The sequence below is a fragment of the Pholcus phalangioides genome, unplaced genomic scaffold (genome assembly GCF_987345545.1).
Source record: "Pholcus phalangioides strain wild (caught in Gottingen) unplaced genomic scaffold, Ppha-v1.0 ptg000016l_1, whole genome shotgun sequence".
NCBI classification, from domain to species: Eukaryota; Metazoa; Arthropoda; class Arachnida; order Araneae; family Pholcidae; genus Pholcus; species Pholcus phalangioides.
In genome coordinates this window covers 13023189-13040711 of record NW_028301609.1, presented here as the reverse complement: position 1 = coordinate 13040711, position 17523 = coordinate 13023189, and the positions used below count along the sequence as shown (strand labels likewise).

At 39.8% G+C, this 17523-nt stretch overlaps 1 protein-coding gene across 2 annotated transcripts in view; it reads left to right on the top strand.

The window, feature by feature from the left end:
• The window catches only part of LOC149075082 (uncharacterized), a 154309-nt gene that overhangs the window by 30774 nt on the left and 106012 nt on the right, over positions 1-17523 (top strand). For both annotated transcript variants that reach the window (XM_089245641.1, XM_089245639.1), the window contains exon 2: positions 11371-11518. The gene's annotated coding sequence lies outside the window, so the exon portion shown is untranslated. The remainder of the gene's footprint in view (positions 1-11370; positions 11519-17523) is intronic.

Genomic DNA, 17523 nt, shown 5'->3' with positions numbered 1-17523 from the left:
GTGTTGCCATTTTTAAAAGCTCCGAATGGAAGTTCATAGGGATCACGTGGATTTTTCTCCCTGTACATTTATGTTGATATATTCTGGTATATTGCATTTACGCTCGTATCGACACATTGGAATTATAATTTGTTGCCCAAGTTTTTAGGCATAAAACTAATTATACTATAGAAAACATGAACAAATCAGTAATTATAGAAATTTTTTGATATGCCTGTTGTAGGTTGATTGAAGTTTGTCTTTGGATGACTCGATCTTTTGAATCCTAAGAACTGATGTATAGAATATTATCGTTGGTAAAAAAGAGTCAGCTTGACTGGCGCAAAACTAGTCACACACTAATTTTAACAACGATGATTCAACTTGCTTCGATATTTAATTTATCAATTTAACTTCCTTCGATACTCAACTTAAAAATGACTTGAATTGGGTATCTAAGGAAGCCGAATTAATGACATCTCAGCTCACTCCGATGATAATTGATTCAACAATGATTTTAGTTCAGCTTGTTTAGATACCCGATTCGACAATGATAGTACAGCTTGCTTAGACACCCAGTTCACCAATGACAGTTTAACTCAAATTGATTCGACAATGACTTTATAGCTTGCTTGGATATCCAATTCAACAACGGCAGTTTAGCTCACTTACTTTAATAATTGATTCGACAATGGCGGTTTAGCTCGCTTACTTCAATAATTGATTCGAAAATGACAGTTCAGCTCAGTTCCATAAGAATCGATTATTTATTGAAGTGAGTTGAGCTGTCATTGTTGAGTTGGGTATCTACGCAAGCTAGTTTGCTTACATAAGAAAAAAAGGTGCTTTCTTAGATACCCAACTTAACAATGACAATGCTTGTTTAGATACCCAATTCAACAATTACAGTGCTTGCTTAGATACACATTTCAACAATTACACAGTGCTTGCTTAGATACCCAATTCAACAATGACTGCTTGTTTAGATTAGCTCACTGCAGTAATTGATTCGACAATGATTTTATAGCTTGCTTAGATATAGTTCAGCTTACTTCAAAATTCTATTCAATCATAAGAAAGGGCATCGAAAATTATCCCTTTTTTATTTTTTACATAAACAGTGGATCCCGCTTATTACGCTCCCTCTTAGAATGTTTTCCTGCTTAGTATCTCTTAACTTTTACCAATACTAATCAAAATCTTCCGTTTAGACTAAGCCGTTTCCCGCTCTCAACGTTTTCTCTCTACGGTTTTTCGAAGAGCGTTACAAGCGTTATCTACTGTAATCACTGCATACTTATACCAACTTTAATGACGAATATAAAGGTTGTAATATAGCTTCAAAAAAATCTCGAAATATTTTAATGCAGAGTCATTTTCCCTTAAATAAAACAAGACGCTCTGGGAGGGGGGAAGGGATTTCTTCTGGATGTGTATGTTAATCTTTTCGTAACTGGAAAAAAAACCGTTTCATTGGTATTTGGGTGAAATAAATTCCTCTGAAATTCGATGAAGTTCGGGAAGGAGGGGGGGGGGGGGTTCTTTTCGTTTTACGAAGAATGAATGGTAAGCCTCAGACCCATAAGAGATTTTCGTTTTATATTCGCCATCGGAAATAATAGGTTTTTTTCAGACCATTAATTTACCCACCAGCGAATAACGGAATGAATTAGTACGCTACTGCACGGAAAGAATTACATTTCGAGAGGAAAAAACATACGAAGGAAGTGATGCGAACATAGCGAGAAAAGAAAAGATTCTTCTTTTTTTCATGTAGCCAGTTCCTCATCTTCTGGAGCCTCGTGAGAAATATTCCAGAGCAAGCAGGTTCCAGTACATTTAAATCGGGCAGAGAAAGCGCATTTTCACTTGTGTGTGGCTTCCTTCTCCTCCTCTACATACGAATCTACACTTCCAGGAGAGAGGTCGGTGAGAGAGAGAGAGAGATGAGTACGGGCTCCGGGAACCGGACGTAAGTTCATGGGAATGACAGGACCTGCCATCATCATAATCATCACACACCCCTTACATACAAGTGAGAGTTGAAACTGCTACGGAAGTCTTGTCTTCTCCTACCCCCCTCCCTATTTCTTCGAGATGTTGTGGAGACCCCCCCCCCATCTCTTCACCACTCTTGATTATACAGTCTTCCCTGCAACCCAGACACGAATAGCGGTTGACAGGCCACGGGGAGTATGGTAGAATGGGATTTCGGGGGGTACAACGAACCCGAAGAAGAGCAACAGATGCTCTGGATTAAAAATCTCATAAAATGAGGGGGGGGGGGAAGAGAGAGAACGTAAAAGTAGTATCACGTGTGGACGAGATGTTTGCGTAACCAAACATCAGCACTCGGATTTCGAATCCAGAGACAAAAAACAGAGCCCTTCGCGCACACACTAATGTCTGCTGTACCTCCTTCTCGCTCTCTCAGAATGTTGATAGATTTTTTTTCTTTACGAAAATAGCCAGACGAAGTTGCTGTATCAGGAAAAGGTCTTGAAAGAAAGCGTAAATCCATTTCGTCTGAAGCAGTGTTTTCCCAAAGTGAGCGATATCCCGTCCTGGGGGTGATCGAATGCTCCGGAGGAGCGATAGAAGTTACGGGTGTGACTTAGGGTCCTATGAGTGCGCTTGAGTTGGGAGGGGGAGGGGTCATGAGAGAAAAAAATGTAAGAAGGGGGCGATAAAACAAAAAGTTTCTGAAACTGCTCTAAAAGCAGTGTTTCTCAACGTTTTCAGCTCATGGCGCCCTATGAACCATATTTTATTCTCGTGGCTCCTTGTGTTATTCAGGGCTCCCTACCCGTATTCAAGAGCCGGACCCTTTTTACTCATCGAATGGGATTTAATCAAAACTATATTAATTTATAAATAATAATAGTTTCCGGAAACCCCTCTGGATCAGGCATGGATCCAGAAAGTGAGCGATCGTTCCTCCCAAGAGTAGAATTATATGGGAAAAATGTGTGTGCGAAAAATACGGGACGACCCAATGAACCTACACAATAAAGCGAACCTCCCGACACTTTACCCTAGGTTCACGCCTAGCCTGAACGAGTTCAGTAAGCTTCCTTCTTGTCGAAGTTTTATGCATGTCCGTCTCAACACCGGGGGTCCCGGGCCAATTGATGTCCTGGGATCCCATACTTACCTGGAAGAAACAGCTCACATGCTTACATTTAAAATCATAGTGCCAGAATCTCATTATGTTGGCTCTCTATGAATATGAGGCTCCGGGTCATGCTCCATGGGGCCCATAAGTTAGGATGACCCAGATTCTATGGACAGCTCTGCTGAATATTTTTCCACACCATATTTCACTTGAAAGATTTATTTCTTCACAGCTCTCTGTGGTCCCCTTCACCACTTTCCGGGGCTCCCCTTTCATCTGATTTTCATTCGTGTTCCCCCCCCCCCAGAATATCCCATCACCTCAAGAGGGTCGTATGACCCCGGGTTGAGAACCACTGGTCTAAAGCAAGGGTGCTTAACCTTTAGGGGAGAGAGAGAGTGGGCCACTTAAGTGATCTGAAAATGTGCCGCGGATGGACAACCGAAGGATCTGAAAATGTGCCGCGGACCACTGAAGGATCTGGAATTGTGCCACGGGTCACTGAATGAGCCGCTACTCACTTACACATTACTTAATACAAATACAAGGCCACAACAGGCAAAATGCCCAACGAGGTGGCTGAGAAAAAGATGTACATAACAAATATGGATGCCATATATTTCTAATTAAAAATGCGATTACAAAAACTAGAATCAATATATATATGTACATGACAAAATATTATGCAATGCCCATAAAAATGTATTTATGGTGGTTGTCTTATTCTAAGTATGGGTAGTTTCTCGATTTACCTCAACATGTTTTCTGTAACTGTGCCGCGATCTTTAAATGTACAGCGAGTCGTTGCTCACTTAAGTGCTCTTGAATTGTGTCACGGTGATCTATAATTATACCGCGGGTCACTTAAGTGATCTGGGAATATGTCTGGCCACTTAAGTGATCTGGGAATATGTCTGGCCACTTAAGTGATTCGGAAATGTGCCGCTTTGTTAATTTTTACAAAATTATATTTGAAGTCGCGGCCACATCATATAACTTCGAGGGCCACATTTATCCCGTGGGGCTGTAGGTTGAGCATGTATGGTCAACCCATACATGAAAGCTAGGGCCCACATACATTCGTGTCCAGCCTAACTAACCCAATAGTCATTCGCAAATGTTTGCCTCCCCCATGCTGCAATGAAGTACCCTGTTGCAGCTGCGTAGCCTATCTATATATTTTGGCCCAATTTCTTTGGCGAATATTTGCTTCCGGAACACTCTCAATGTGACTGTTGGCGTTTTTTTTGGACCAATGTGTGGCCATATGGATTGGAAGATCGAGAAGGAAGGCAGCACCTTTGACCTAGGATGGGGGCTGGAAGGTCCTAGACATTCTCCAGTTGATCAGTCTTCCAATACCTTCCAGTCTCCACCATTTGACAATCATTGCCAATGGTGGAGTGGCTACACTACCCGGCCATGACGAACTTTGGAACTTATTGGGCCCGGCTGGGCACGAGTGTCGCCCCATCTCATGAAACGGCCGATCAAATGGGATATCCACAATACTCTGTTTGATAAAGACCGACCTATCATACAAATACAAATACAAATACAAATACAACGCCACAACAGGCAAAATGCCCAACGAGGTGGCTGATAAAAAGATGCCCATAAAAATATCATCCTCACAAACAGTTGAATTCTCCCTCCGGCCGCTTTCGGTCAGAAATTCCCAAATCCTTTTGCATTCGTGGCATCCTTGGAAATTCAAAATATCTGTAATTTCACCATAAACTGCCTTGATACCCCTGATTGGGAACCACACTCCCAATATAACTTGCGTTTAATATAATATTTAATCACAAAATATACACTGTTACTGCATAGGAGTGTGTCTAATCAATGCTGTGTCTGTCCAAAGCCGAGGCCACACTCGTATCCAGATTGGCCTTATTTGTTCCTAGGCTGGTCATGGACGAGTAGTGTAGTTGCTCCACCATTGGCAATGATCGTCACACGTTGGAAGCAGGAAGCGAAGAGAACAACCAGGATCTTCCAGGGCGAAGGTCCTGGCGGCTCCTTTTCCCGAAGTAAAAGGAGCCGCCTTCCTTCCCGATCTTCCAATCCACCACCAACCACATTGGTCGAAGAACGACAACGGTCACAACACGCGTTGGGAGGGAGTATCCTTGGAGAGTGTTCAGGAATACTGGATATACTAGTACCGTTCTGTACTTTGGTAGCATAGGCTCAAGCACTCCCAGAATCAATTTAGAAATCAAAATTTTCTACATGAAACTCAAGTCAATCACCCAGAGGCCTGAAGCACTTCCAATGCCCCCGTGGGCCAGCCTATGCTTCTGGTGTTTCATTGCAGCAGGGGTATGGGGGGGGGGGTTAGGTACACATTGGATGAAAATATTTGCGAATGCGTATTGGACCAGGCTGGACATGTATGGGTCTCTAGCTTCTTCCGAGTATGCGAAGTCGTATGGCGAGAATTCTTTAAGCCAAGTGGTTGTCAAAGTGTGTGTCACGGGTCCTCCGTTGCGGTGAGCTGGCAATATTGATGTGTGCCTGTTTGGTGCTTTGTTCGACTGTTTTGGGGGAGCCGCGGGGGAATAAAGCTCAAGAGCCACTGCTATAGACCATGGGCGCTTAACCTTTCCATGACCTTTCCATGAGCACTGGCCACTTAAATTACTTTGTGATCGCCAAAGGGCCACTTGAATGGTTTTTTTTTCAATGTTCGTGGGCCACAATGAAGCACCAAAACTCCCAATTGAACATCTTTATGAAAATTAATGACATTAACAGTTGGGACGACGAGTCCCATGGGGGGGGGGGCCCGAGTTGAACAGCGGGTCCCTAATCATTAAAAAAAAAAATTTTTTTCGTCCCGAATGTTTCTTTAAATTTCATTCAATGATTTTTGTTAGCGTAAAGGCATTATTTACAGGTAAATATGGAAGGCTGATGGCAACACCAGCAAGAACACGAAACAAGCACAACTCTCCTCCAGTGGTGTAGATGGTAGCATGCTTGCCCGGTTTTCAGGAGGACCTGGGTTCGAGTCCCGGTGGAGACCGGTTGACTTTTCTTTCAGCGTTCACCCCGACATAATATCCAGAAAACATTTGTTTCCTTGAAAAGCACAACTCTGACAAAATGAATATTAGGAGCCACATACACACTCAGGGAACAACACATTCTGACATGAACTGATTCGTTAGAAATTCCACAGAGGAATTTGTATGAGGTGCATGTACGGTTAAGTAGTAGTAGTAGTAGTATTTACAGACACAAAGAAATTAGAAAGAGGCTCAAAAAATGTTCAGGTCCACGGCTCGTTAAGATGGTCCTGATTAAGATTGTCATTTTTCCGAAGGAAATAGCGCCACCTAGATTTTGGTAACGCAAAATCCGGAAATTGACCATCTTTCATCAGTTGGGAATGATCATATTTTTCATTAATTTCCATTCAATCAGGCCTCGTATTCAATTTGGCTTTATGGGCCATATCTACTCCTCGGGGTCACTAGTTGCTATAAAGCAAAGGTGCTCAACCTTTTAAAGAGTGCGGACCACTTCATTAGTTTGAAAACGTGTCGCGGATCGCTTGAGTCTGGAAAAGTGCCGTGAGTCACTCAGATGATCTGAAAGCGTCGCGAGTGTGCTGAAAGTGTGTCTCAGGTGACCTGGAAATGCGCTTCGAGTCACTTAAATGATATAAAAATGTGTCAAGAGCCTCTAAAGTGATCTATAAAAACGCAGCGGGCCACTTAAGTGAGGTGGAGGTGTGTCGCAGGCCACTTGAGTGGTTTGGTTATTTGTTGCGGGGCCGCGTCAGATGACTCCGAGGGCCACGGGTTGAGTATGCACATGCTTTTGACCATCTCTCCTGTAAGAACAGTAGAATGACAGAAAAGTGGAAATTTTGTGTCGTAATTTTTTTTAGGTCCTTTCAAATAAACACACTCGCATTAAAATTTACCTCGACTCACTGTGCATTATGTATTGGGATCTGAAACTGCAAGCATACTAGAAAGAGAAATATATAGCGTATATTTCAGGGTTTGGGAGGGTCCTAGCCATATGAGGAGGGGAGAAAATGAAGTCAATCTATTACCGGGTCGTGATTGCGGCCGTTTTAATGCAAATGACGCGGAAACGACTGCGGGCAGCAGCAACAGCCAGCAGCAGGTAAGTCACTGAAGTATGTCGGACACCTGGTATGGGAAACTACCTTCTACAGCAATCCCCTAATCCGCACCCACCCCCAACAATCGGCCCTTTCCCCGCTGGCATATTCAATTTTAGTTTTTCCATGAGACAGAAGAAACGGGTTTTTTTTTTTTTTTAACCTATCTCTATGGTTTTTGTGGTAGAGGCCGCAAATCGGAAAATTTCCCGCCTACTTTGTGGAAGCCGAATAGTCAGAATAGTCACCACCGTAGCGAAAATGATATGCCTCCATTCCATTAGCTTATGTATCGATTCGACGGAATTAGCTTCTGGGTTTTTGTCAGTGCAACCCACCCGTGGAGGGAGATCCGACTGGGGAGGATAATTGGTGAAAATCTCGGTGGTAGCAGCGGCGGTACAAAAAACAGCGATCAATTTCTGTACTCCATTTAATCAATGCCGTGTTATAATAACTGATTGGGGAAGAGAAAAAAAGAAATCATCTAAATGAATTGGTTTTTTTTTGTAGCCTGTCCCCCAATGTTTGAGTTGATGTCGTCGCTGCATCTATCTATTATGTACGTGAGATTTGGGGAGAGGGGTGAGGAACGGATTGCGTCATTTTAGCATAATGCACGAACGGAATGAGAAAAAAAATTACACTGAGTCCAAAATCCCATGTCATAAATAAAAATTTTACGAATGTATTAATAAAAAAATACATTTTTTAAATTAATTTATGGATCGTATTGCTGAATAAGTTATGTTTTTTCTTTCCTGAAGATAATGAATTTGCATTTTAACACTTAAACGATCGCTCACGAGATTTCTCGTGTTTCAGTGCTGAGACGTCTAGGTCAATTCGTCGCGATCAACTTGTCGCACGACAATTCGTCGCAATCAATTTGTCGCAGCGTCAATTCGTCGTGCTACAAACTCGTCGCGGTACAAATTTGTCGCAGAGTCAGTTCGTCGCGGTACAAATTTGTCGCAGAGTCAGTTCGTCGCGGTGAAAATTTGTCGCAGACTCATTTCGTCGCGGTACAAATTTGTCGCAGAGTCAGTTCGTCGCGGTACAAATTTGTCGCAGAATCAGTTCGTCGCGGTACGAATTTGTCGCAGAATCAGTTCGTCGCGGTACAAATTTGTCGCAGAGTCAGTACGCCGATCAAATAAATTTTCAAAATTAAATTTTCACCGTATAAGCCGCACTCCCGCTTTCTGGCGGGATCTCCATTTCTCGCAGCGAGGGGCGTTGGGCGAACACACCAAGATGATAAATTACGATAAAATAAATTTTCAAAATTAAATTTTCACCGTATAAGCCGCACTCCCGCTTTCTGGCGGGATCTCCATTTCTCGCAGCGAGTGGCGTTGGGCGAACACACCAAGATGATAAATTACGATAAAATAAATTTTCAAAATTAAATTTTCACCGTATAAGCCGCACTCCCGCTTTCTGGCGGGATCTCCATTTCTCACAGCGAGTGGCGTTGGGCGAACACACCAAGATGATAAATTACGATAAAATAAATTTTCAAAATTAAATTTTCACCGTATAAGCCGCACTCCCGCTTTCTGGCGGGATCTCCATTTCTCGCAGCGAGTGGCGTTGGGCGAACACACCAAGATGATAAATTACGATAAAATAAATTTTCAAAATTAAATTTTCACCGTATAAGCCGCACTCCCGCTTTCTGGCGGGATCTCCATTTCTCACAGCGAGTGGCGTTGGGCGAACACACCAAGATGATAAATTACGATAAAATAAATTTTCAAAATTAAATTTTCACCGTATAAGCCGCACTCCCGCTTTCTGGCGGGATCTCCATTTCTCGCAGCGAGGGGTGTTGCGGGAACACACCAAGATGATAAATTAGGATCAATGCCCATCCCAAAGCACAATTTGCCTAAGGGGTCATTCAAGTATTACGTCAGGATCGGGGAGGGAGTTTCGGATTTGTTGACTTTTGATGGCGGGGGGGGGGGGGGTTGAAGGTCGCTTACGTCATCAACCACCCCTTTTTGAAGATATGAAATATTCTACGCTTCTGGTGAAATTTTGCTGACGGGGGAGGGGATGGGGGTCAGTGTTTTGCTGATTTTTGCTGACAAGGGGGAGGGGGTCAAAAATGGCTGAAAATCTGCTCACGTAATACTTGAATGGCCCTAATTCACTATTGAATATGTATCTGCCATGTAGGGAATACATCTTTGAGGAATTTTTTACCGACAATATATCTAAGGCTAGCATTACACTATGAAAGTGTTCTAAAAGTCCTTTTATAAAACTTGAAAAATTCAACCAATAAGATTATCGGTTGCATTTGCTCGAATGTAACCTATGAACTTTATTGGTTGGATTTTTTGAGTTTTTAACTTGAGCAACTTATCCGGTGCAAATTAAATTTTGAAAATGTATGTGATCGCAATTTATCATCTCGGTGTGCGCCCCAACTCCCCTCGCTACGAGTAATGCAAATCTCGAGAGAAAGCGACAAGTGTGGCTTATCCGGTGAAAATGAAATATTAATTAAATTAAATTATTAATTATTTCAGGTTCTTGTGGAGATACTGTAGTGGTTAATGTTGGTGGGAGTCTCGATTCCACATGGGACAGATACAAGTTTACACTTAAAGACAGCCTCCGCTGTACTGTAATTTGGGGAATATCATAAACACCGACATTTTTTTACAGAATTTTAAAATTTTATCATAGAAAAAATGATTTTTTTAACATTTACAATAATTAAATAATAAAACATTAATATCAATTGTAATTTTAATTTCGATGTAATTTCGATGATTTTTTTCGAAATGACAAAAAAAAAAATTTAGTAAACTGTGTGCATTTCTTGATGGAAAAAAACTTTTCTTCATGTTTATTTTTTCACGTATGAGACAAAAAAACCTACATACAGATCGCGTGACGAGTTGACTCTGCGATAAATTGACGTCCCGACGAATTGGTTACACGACAAATTGTCACTGCGACGAATTTGTACCGCGACGAATTGGCTCTGCGACGAATTTGTACCGCGACGAATTGGCTCTGCGACGAATTTGTATCGCGACGAATTTGTACTGCGACGAATTTGTATCGCGACGAATTGGCTCTGCGACGAATTTGTACCGCGACGAATTGGCACTGCGACAAATTGATGCGCGACGAGTTGAGCGCGACAAGTTGATTGCGACAAATTGACCGGCTACGATCTATTATGTACGTGAGATTTGGGGAGAGGGGTGAGGAACGGATTGCGTCATTTTAGCATAATGCACGAACGGAATGAGAAAAAAAATTACACTGAGTCCAAAATCCCATGTCATAAATAAAAATTTTACGAATGTATTAATAAAAAAATACATTTTTTAAATTAATTTATGGATCGTATTGCTGAATAAGTTATGTTTTTTCTTTCCTGAAGATAATGAATTTGCATTTTAACACTTAAACGATCGCTCACGAGATTTCTCGTGTTTCAGTGCTGAGACGTAAAAGACCGGCAAAGAGATTTCTCGATTTTTTAATTTCCTATATGTATTTGTTTTTCATTTTTGTTTTCCAAACGAGAAAATCGCCCGTCTTAGACTAGTAAACATAATATGCGGTCATTTAAGTATTAATATTAAAATGCAAGAGTGTGGGAAGCTTTCCCGGGGTGGGGGTTAAATTACGGAAATCGAATAATCGTGACCCAAGAGATCTGATGTGATCTGTCCAGGGTGGAGTCGTAAAAAAAAATAATCCCGAACTAGAAACTATTTTTATTCCTTTGAACTATATTTTTAACATTATATTCAACTCAATCTAATTTTACATAAACTACTCTATTTCGTCAAAAATACGATTCTCCTATATTTTTTTCAACCGAATATCGTCCAATATTCAATGATATTTTTTTGACCAATTACGATACCAAATGACAACATTTTTATGATATGATTACCAAATTACGATACTTTAGTAACGTACTTTGATAAGCGTATTGGTTACATTCGCTCGAATGTAACAAATTGGTTGTTTTTTCAAGTTTTGTAAAAGATCTACAAATTTTTATAGTGTAATACTGTCCTGAGATACGTAATTTTCTACATAACGTTGATATATTTGATTTTTTTTCTCCCCCGTTTGCTCATTTTAGGTGAACTGTTTTACAATTTCCTGAACCTTTTAGGAGTATCATCAGTGTGTGCATATCGAGCATATTCGTGCTCCGGCGTTTTTACAAAAACCAATCATTCACTATGGACGACCGTATGGATATCAAGCGTAATCTCCATTCAAGCTGTGTAAGTAATAGCTTTTTTCCCCCCTTTCTGATCAGTTTGATTTTAATTGGTTGGAAAATAAACGCGAAACATTTCAACTCTCGGTTGTTTTTGCTATCAATGTAAAATTTTTTATGGATCAGTCGAAAATTTCGGAACGTTTAATCGAATTTTCCATTACTGGCTATCATTTATAACGAACATGATAATGATTGATTCGTGATATTATATTGATGCTAGAATTTTTTTTCACATTCATTTTAAGCACCTATTCGTCAAATACAGAACAGTTTAAACAAATACAGAAGTTAAGGAGAAACAGATATTCTCTCGATTTTTTGTTGAGGTGGACTCGGAAAGAAGAGTCATCTGGTCTCTCCATCGGAACTTGAACCCAGGCCCCCCCCCTTGCATACCGGGCAAGCATGCTACCGTTTACACCACTGGAGATACGACTCTGCCTTCCTTACAGGAAGGATTATATTTTCATCTTATACTTGCGGATGTCGTCCACTGGAAACAATCCAATTTAGGTTGAACGATTTGATTAGTCCTGGATTTTCTCTGCCTTGATCTTGTTTTTAGGGAATCGGCCAATTTAGGAAATTGCCTAAAGGCCACATGCCCGGGTTGTTGTCGGCTATGAAATAAGGTAATTTCAAAAGCCAAGTGATTAGATGATAAAGACATATGCAAATTTATTATTAAATATGTAATTGAACTTTCAACTATCCTTTAATTTGATGAAAAAATAATTTCGTAACTGATAAAAATTCTTATTTAATGAAAAAATGTTTATAAATCAATGAAAATTCGTAGTTAATGAAAAAATAATTTCTGAATTCGTGAAATTCATATTTTATCGAAAAATTTCAGAAATAGTGAAAGTTCATATTGGATAGAAAAAAGTAACTTCTCAATTATATACATATATATAATGAAAATCCCCATTAGATGGAAAAAATGATTCCGGAATCAAAGAAAATTTATATTCAATGGATAAATAATTTCTAAATTAATGAAAATTCATATTTGATTAAAATAGTTTGTGAATTGATAAAAATTGATATTTAATGAGAAAAATACTTACTTATAGAATTTATGGAAATTTATATTTAAATTAAAAATAATTTCAAGTTAATGAAATCGATTATTAATTCACAAAAATTCTGCACTAATGAAAAATTCATATTTGATGAAGAAAATTCTGAATTAATGGCAATCGGTATTTAATGGGAAGAATTTACAAATGCAATTATTTATTAATCAATGGAATTTATTCGTATTTAATAGAAAAACTAATTTCTGAACCAATGAAAAAAATTCTGAATTACTGATAACTCATGTTTAATGGGAAAAATTCTTCTATTTAACGAATGGAATTATTAGTTAATTAATGGAATTTATTCATATTTGATGGGAGAAATATAATTTGTTAAAGAAATACAGTCTAATCCCGTTTTAACGAATACCGTTATAGCGAAAATTTCGTTTTAACGAACACTTTTCCAATTCCCTAGATAATTTTACGTATGGACATTTTTAAATAACCTGGAATTCCCTTATAACGAAGTGATTCTTACGGTCTCTTGGAGTTCGTTATAACGGGATTCGACTGTATAATTGTTAGAAATATAATTTGGTTTAAACCATAGTTTCCCAACCATCAGGACCGCCCCTCAACGCAATCTAACCCATAGGAGCCTATGTCATACCCTTAGCTTCTACCGCTCCCCGGAATATCCCATCGCCCACGTTGGGTATCTCTGGTTTAAACAAACTTATTTCCCCCGTAAATCATTATCAGGTTGCAAGACGGTAGGAGGTTAGAAGGCGTTCTCTCTCTCTCTCCCCCCCCCTCCTTCTCCTTTGTTGACAAACATTTCTGTACGCAATGTCGCATTGGGAGTCCTATTTGCTGCGATCCATGCACTGCTTTTGTAATGGCCTTTCTATAGTGGAAAGCAAATACATAACAAAGAAAAAAAAAGCTCTTTCTTTCAATTCTCGATCAGTTTCAGTTGATCAGACTCAAATTTCTTTTTAAGAGACCTATGAAACATTTTGTGGATTAAAAAAATATCGTAATTCGTGATATACATTAGACAGTTACGTTCGAACGCCCTCACAATGGCCGAATAGGGAAAAAACTCAGGATTTTAGCACAAAGGGGGGGGGGAATTCCCGTTTTTAAAAAAGAAAAAAATTTGCAACCAATTATGTGCGGAAAAAAAAGGAGGAAAAAATTCTCCCGTTTTACTAATATCCATTTACCATACGTCCTGTTTGACCAAACGGGCTGTATGATCACCATATTTCCAAACGGGAATTTTTTCGGATATAGTTATCGATCGGTTATTGTTATCAATTCCTAAATCCCGGTGCGATCATATTAAGCGGCGTGGATTATTTTTTGTCATGTATTTGGAGAAATATTTCTTCCATCATATGCAAAAAAAATAGAAGTCGAGGGAAAAAAGAAGATTCTGAACACTATCCTCGTAGCGTGGCTATTGCAAAATAAAAAATTAATGCAATTTCAAAGGTCAATTTTTTGTATATACATATATGTTTCTTATCTACGTGATGTTAGATTTAGAGACGCTTATTTTTATTATTATTTTTTTCTTCCTTCAGTTCAAATGCATTCCTAGACGATAAGATAACTAAATACGTACGTCTCTGTCTCATGCATGCGTGGGCAAACACAGTTTGGGTCTTGGAAGGAATATTTTGTTTGCTATTGTGCAAAAAAGGTCGAAATATGATATTTCTGTTCAAACAATATGAACATTTACGAAAGTACCATTTTGTTATATTTGGTGACTTCCCCACTCTTATCCTTGGGATACGGAAATTTCGCCCTGACATTTCGCTTGCCGTAACCGCATGAGTTACCGATTGAGTAACCAAGTGATTGGAGGAATTGCCTTATGAGCGGGTGACTGTATGAGTGAGACCAAGTGAGTTTGCGATTGACTGTATAAGTGAGTGACAGTATGAGTAAAGGAGTGGGAATAACTCTGGGTAAGTAATGACCATACAATTGACCAAGTGAGTGATCGTATGAGTGACCACCGTTTTCGTGATCATTTTCAGTGACCACACTCACTTGGTCTCTCATACGATCACATACTTCACTCTCATATGGTCACCCACTCACGCATTCACTTAGTTACTCATATGGTCACTCACGATCGGGGCAGACGAGATAGCCGGGAAAAACGAACGAAATGGACGAATAGCCGAAATTTCTGGGGACGAAACATGCTAGGGATTTCCGCAAAACCTTATCCAATAGCTAAGCCAAGGGTTCTTCACCCATGCCTCGCTCGGGAAAGGGGGGTGCCCCGAGAGTGTCGTACAAATACACTTACAATCCTGTAATAAATTATTGCGTCACAAGTTTCACTAATTTCGAAAAACAGTCTCATGGGTCGCGAAGCTGATCTTGGGTCACGGATGAAAACTTTTCAAGAACCCCGAGCTAAAAGCCTTAAACCACCAGTCCATGGTCACCACATAATGGAGCCGGACCCAGGCTAGTTTTTTTTTTCTATTTTTTTGTGTGCCTTTCTATAATAAATATGTGGCTTGAAAATTAAAACAATAACACGAGAACACTAGGCTGGAGCCCCTACAGCCCCCCCCCCCATATGTGGAACCATGAATTAGTCTCTAAAGCCTTTGACTCCAATTTCGCGGCACAGATAATTGAAAACTATGCCAAAATTGTTTTTGAAAGAAAATGTCTAAAATTTTCAATAGCTTCAAAAATGAATTTAAAAATAGTTAAATTCGGTTATAACGACACCGAAGATTTTTTGAAAATTTGTCGTTTTTACCGAGGTGTCGTTACAACCGAGGTTGAATTTTTCCAAGACCTTTTTAAATACGACATGCAATCAGATAAAATAAAATACTATACATAAAGTTGAAATTCATTACGATTAGTGTGACCATATTTTATTTAGGGGAAAAAGCAAGAATACGGATCATAAACACGGGACATCACGAATTTCTCGCCAAAAATCGATGCAAATTGACAGGTTGAAGCGTTCGGCAGATTAACGGTCTATATTACATTTGCGCGAAATCAGTTTTATGACTGAATATAACGTTCCATATAGCTTCAATTACATGTTCCTAAAGTAAGTTTCTGTAGAAACTAAACAGTGAACTTTTACACAATCAATCTATGAAGAAAGAAAGATGTTTCTTTTGCATAAATTGTATTTTATATATTTTTAGATATATTATCGATATTTTTTCATCGAATTTAGCGATGAATTTTATTGTGTCGTCTTCTTAAGTTTGAAAAGACAACATAGATCGTTGTTCGACCGAATGCTTCAATTACGGGCCGTTCAAGTATTACGTCAGCAAAGTTTTAGCCATTTTCGACCCCCCTCCCCCCCCGTCAGCACTGCCCCCCTACCTCCTAACGCATGCTGGTGAGATCAGAAACGTACGTGGGAGGGAAATAGGGGGCTCGTGCGCCTCCCCCAGATGAAAAAAATAATTTTTTAATGTAAACATTTAAAAAAAAAAAATTTCGAAAGAAAATACCTTGTTATTATAATCAATTTCTGTTAATTTTAGTGCTATTTGATGGGTAAGAACTCGAAATTTTTTTCTTTAAGAAATTCATTGCGACCCTCCCTATAAGCGATTATATGGTAAACCCTTGACCCGCGGACCAAATGTGGCCCTGAAGGTTGTCTGATGTGGCTTGCCCCTCAAACCCAATTTTGTAAAAATGAACTAAGTGGCACATTTACAGATCGCTTAAATGACTCGTGGCACAATTCCAGAGCATTTAAGCGGTCCGTGCAACACTGAAGTAGGCCCGTGGCACATTCAAAGATCACCTAAGTAACCCGCGACACAGTTCCAGAACACTTAAACGATCCGGGGCAAAATTAGAAATCCCTTGAGTGACGTGGCACAATTTTAGAGTACTTAAATGCCCCCCCCCCCTCCCCCAATACGGTTCTACATCACTCAAGTTACCCGCGGAACATTCTCAGATTACTTAAGCGATGCGTGGCATAAATTACGGATTACTTGAGTGATGAGTTGCACAGTGCCACAGCGCTTAAGCAGCCCGGATACATTTCCTGAGCACTTGAAGGATGCGTGAAACATTTAGAGATCGCTGAAGTGGGGCTCTTTAAGGGATTTATTTATAGGGAAAATGTTAGTCCAGGTGCCCACAAACTAACGAAAGATTTTTCTCGTTTTTGGCGCATCGAATAAGATGCCATTAAGAATATTTCATATTGTCATAAAGGGTGGTTGATCACGTAAGCATCATCCAAAGGCCCCCCCCCCTTTCCCTGTCAGCAAATCGGAAACCCCCCATCGATGCTGACGTAATACTTGAATGACCCCTTATTTATTGCTTTTGAATAGCTCGTGGCGAAAATAAGGCGCTACAGCGTCTGTGGTGATTGTTATTGACATAAAATGTATTCCTGGAAGGAAAAAAAAAATTGAACGATTCACACATATGTGATAAATTATTTATGCTTATACATAAAGCCATATGCATTATAATATAATTTCTAAATTATAACCAATTTCAGTAAAGATTATAAACGGAAATAAAAATTGATAGACGGCTTTTTTCTCAGCCCAAGATGTCAAGAAAAACATATTTTCTGGATATTAAGCTGAGGTGAACTCGGAAAGAAAAGTCATCTCGTCTCCGCCGGGACTCGAACCCAAGCCCTCTTGCATACCAGGCAAGCATACTACCGTTCCTCCGGTGGTGTAGATTCTAGTATGCATGCCCGGTATGCAAAGGAGCCTGGGTTCGAGTCCCGGTGGAGACGAGGTGACGAGGTTTCTTTCCGAGTTCACTTATCTGTTTCCTTGAGAAATGAAAATCGTTGAAAAAAACAGAAAAGCGGGATATTGTTGTAGGAAAAAGTCGGGAAGGGCAAAATTGCTAGAAAATACGGGAATGTCGCGATGATGGGTAATAACAATGAGCAAATTAGAGCGTCACGCATGTAACAAAT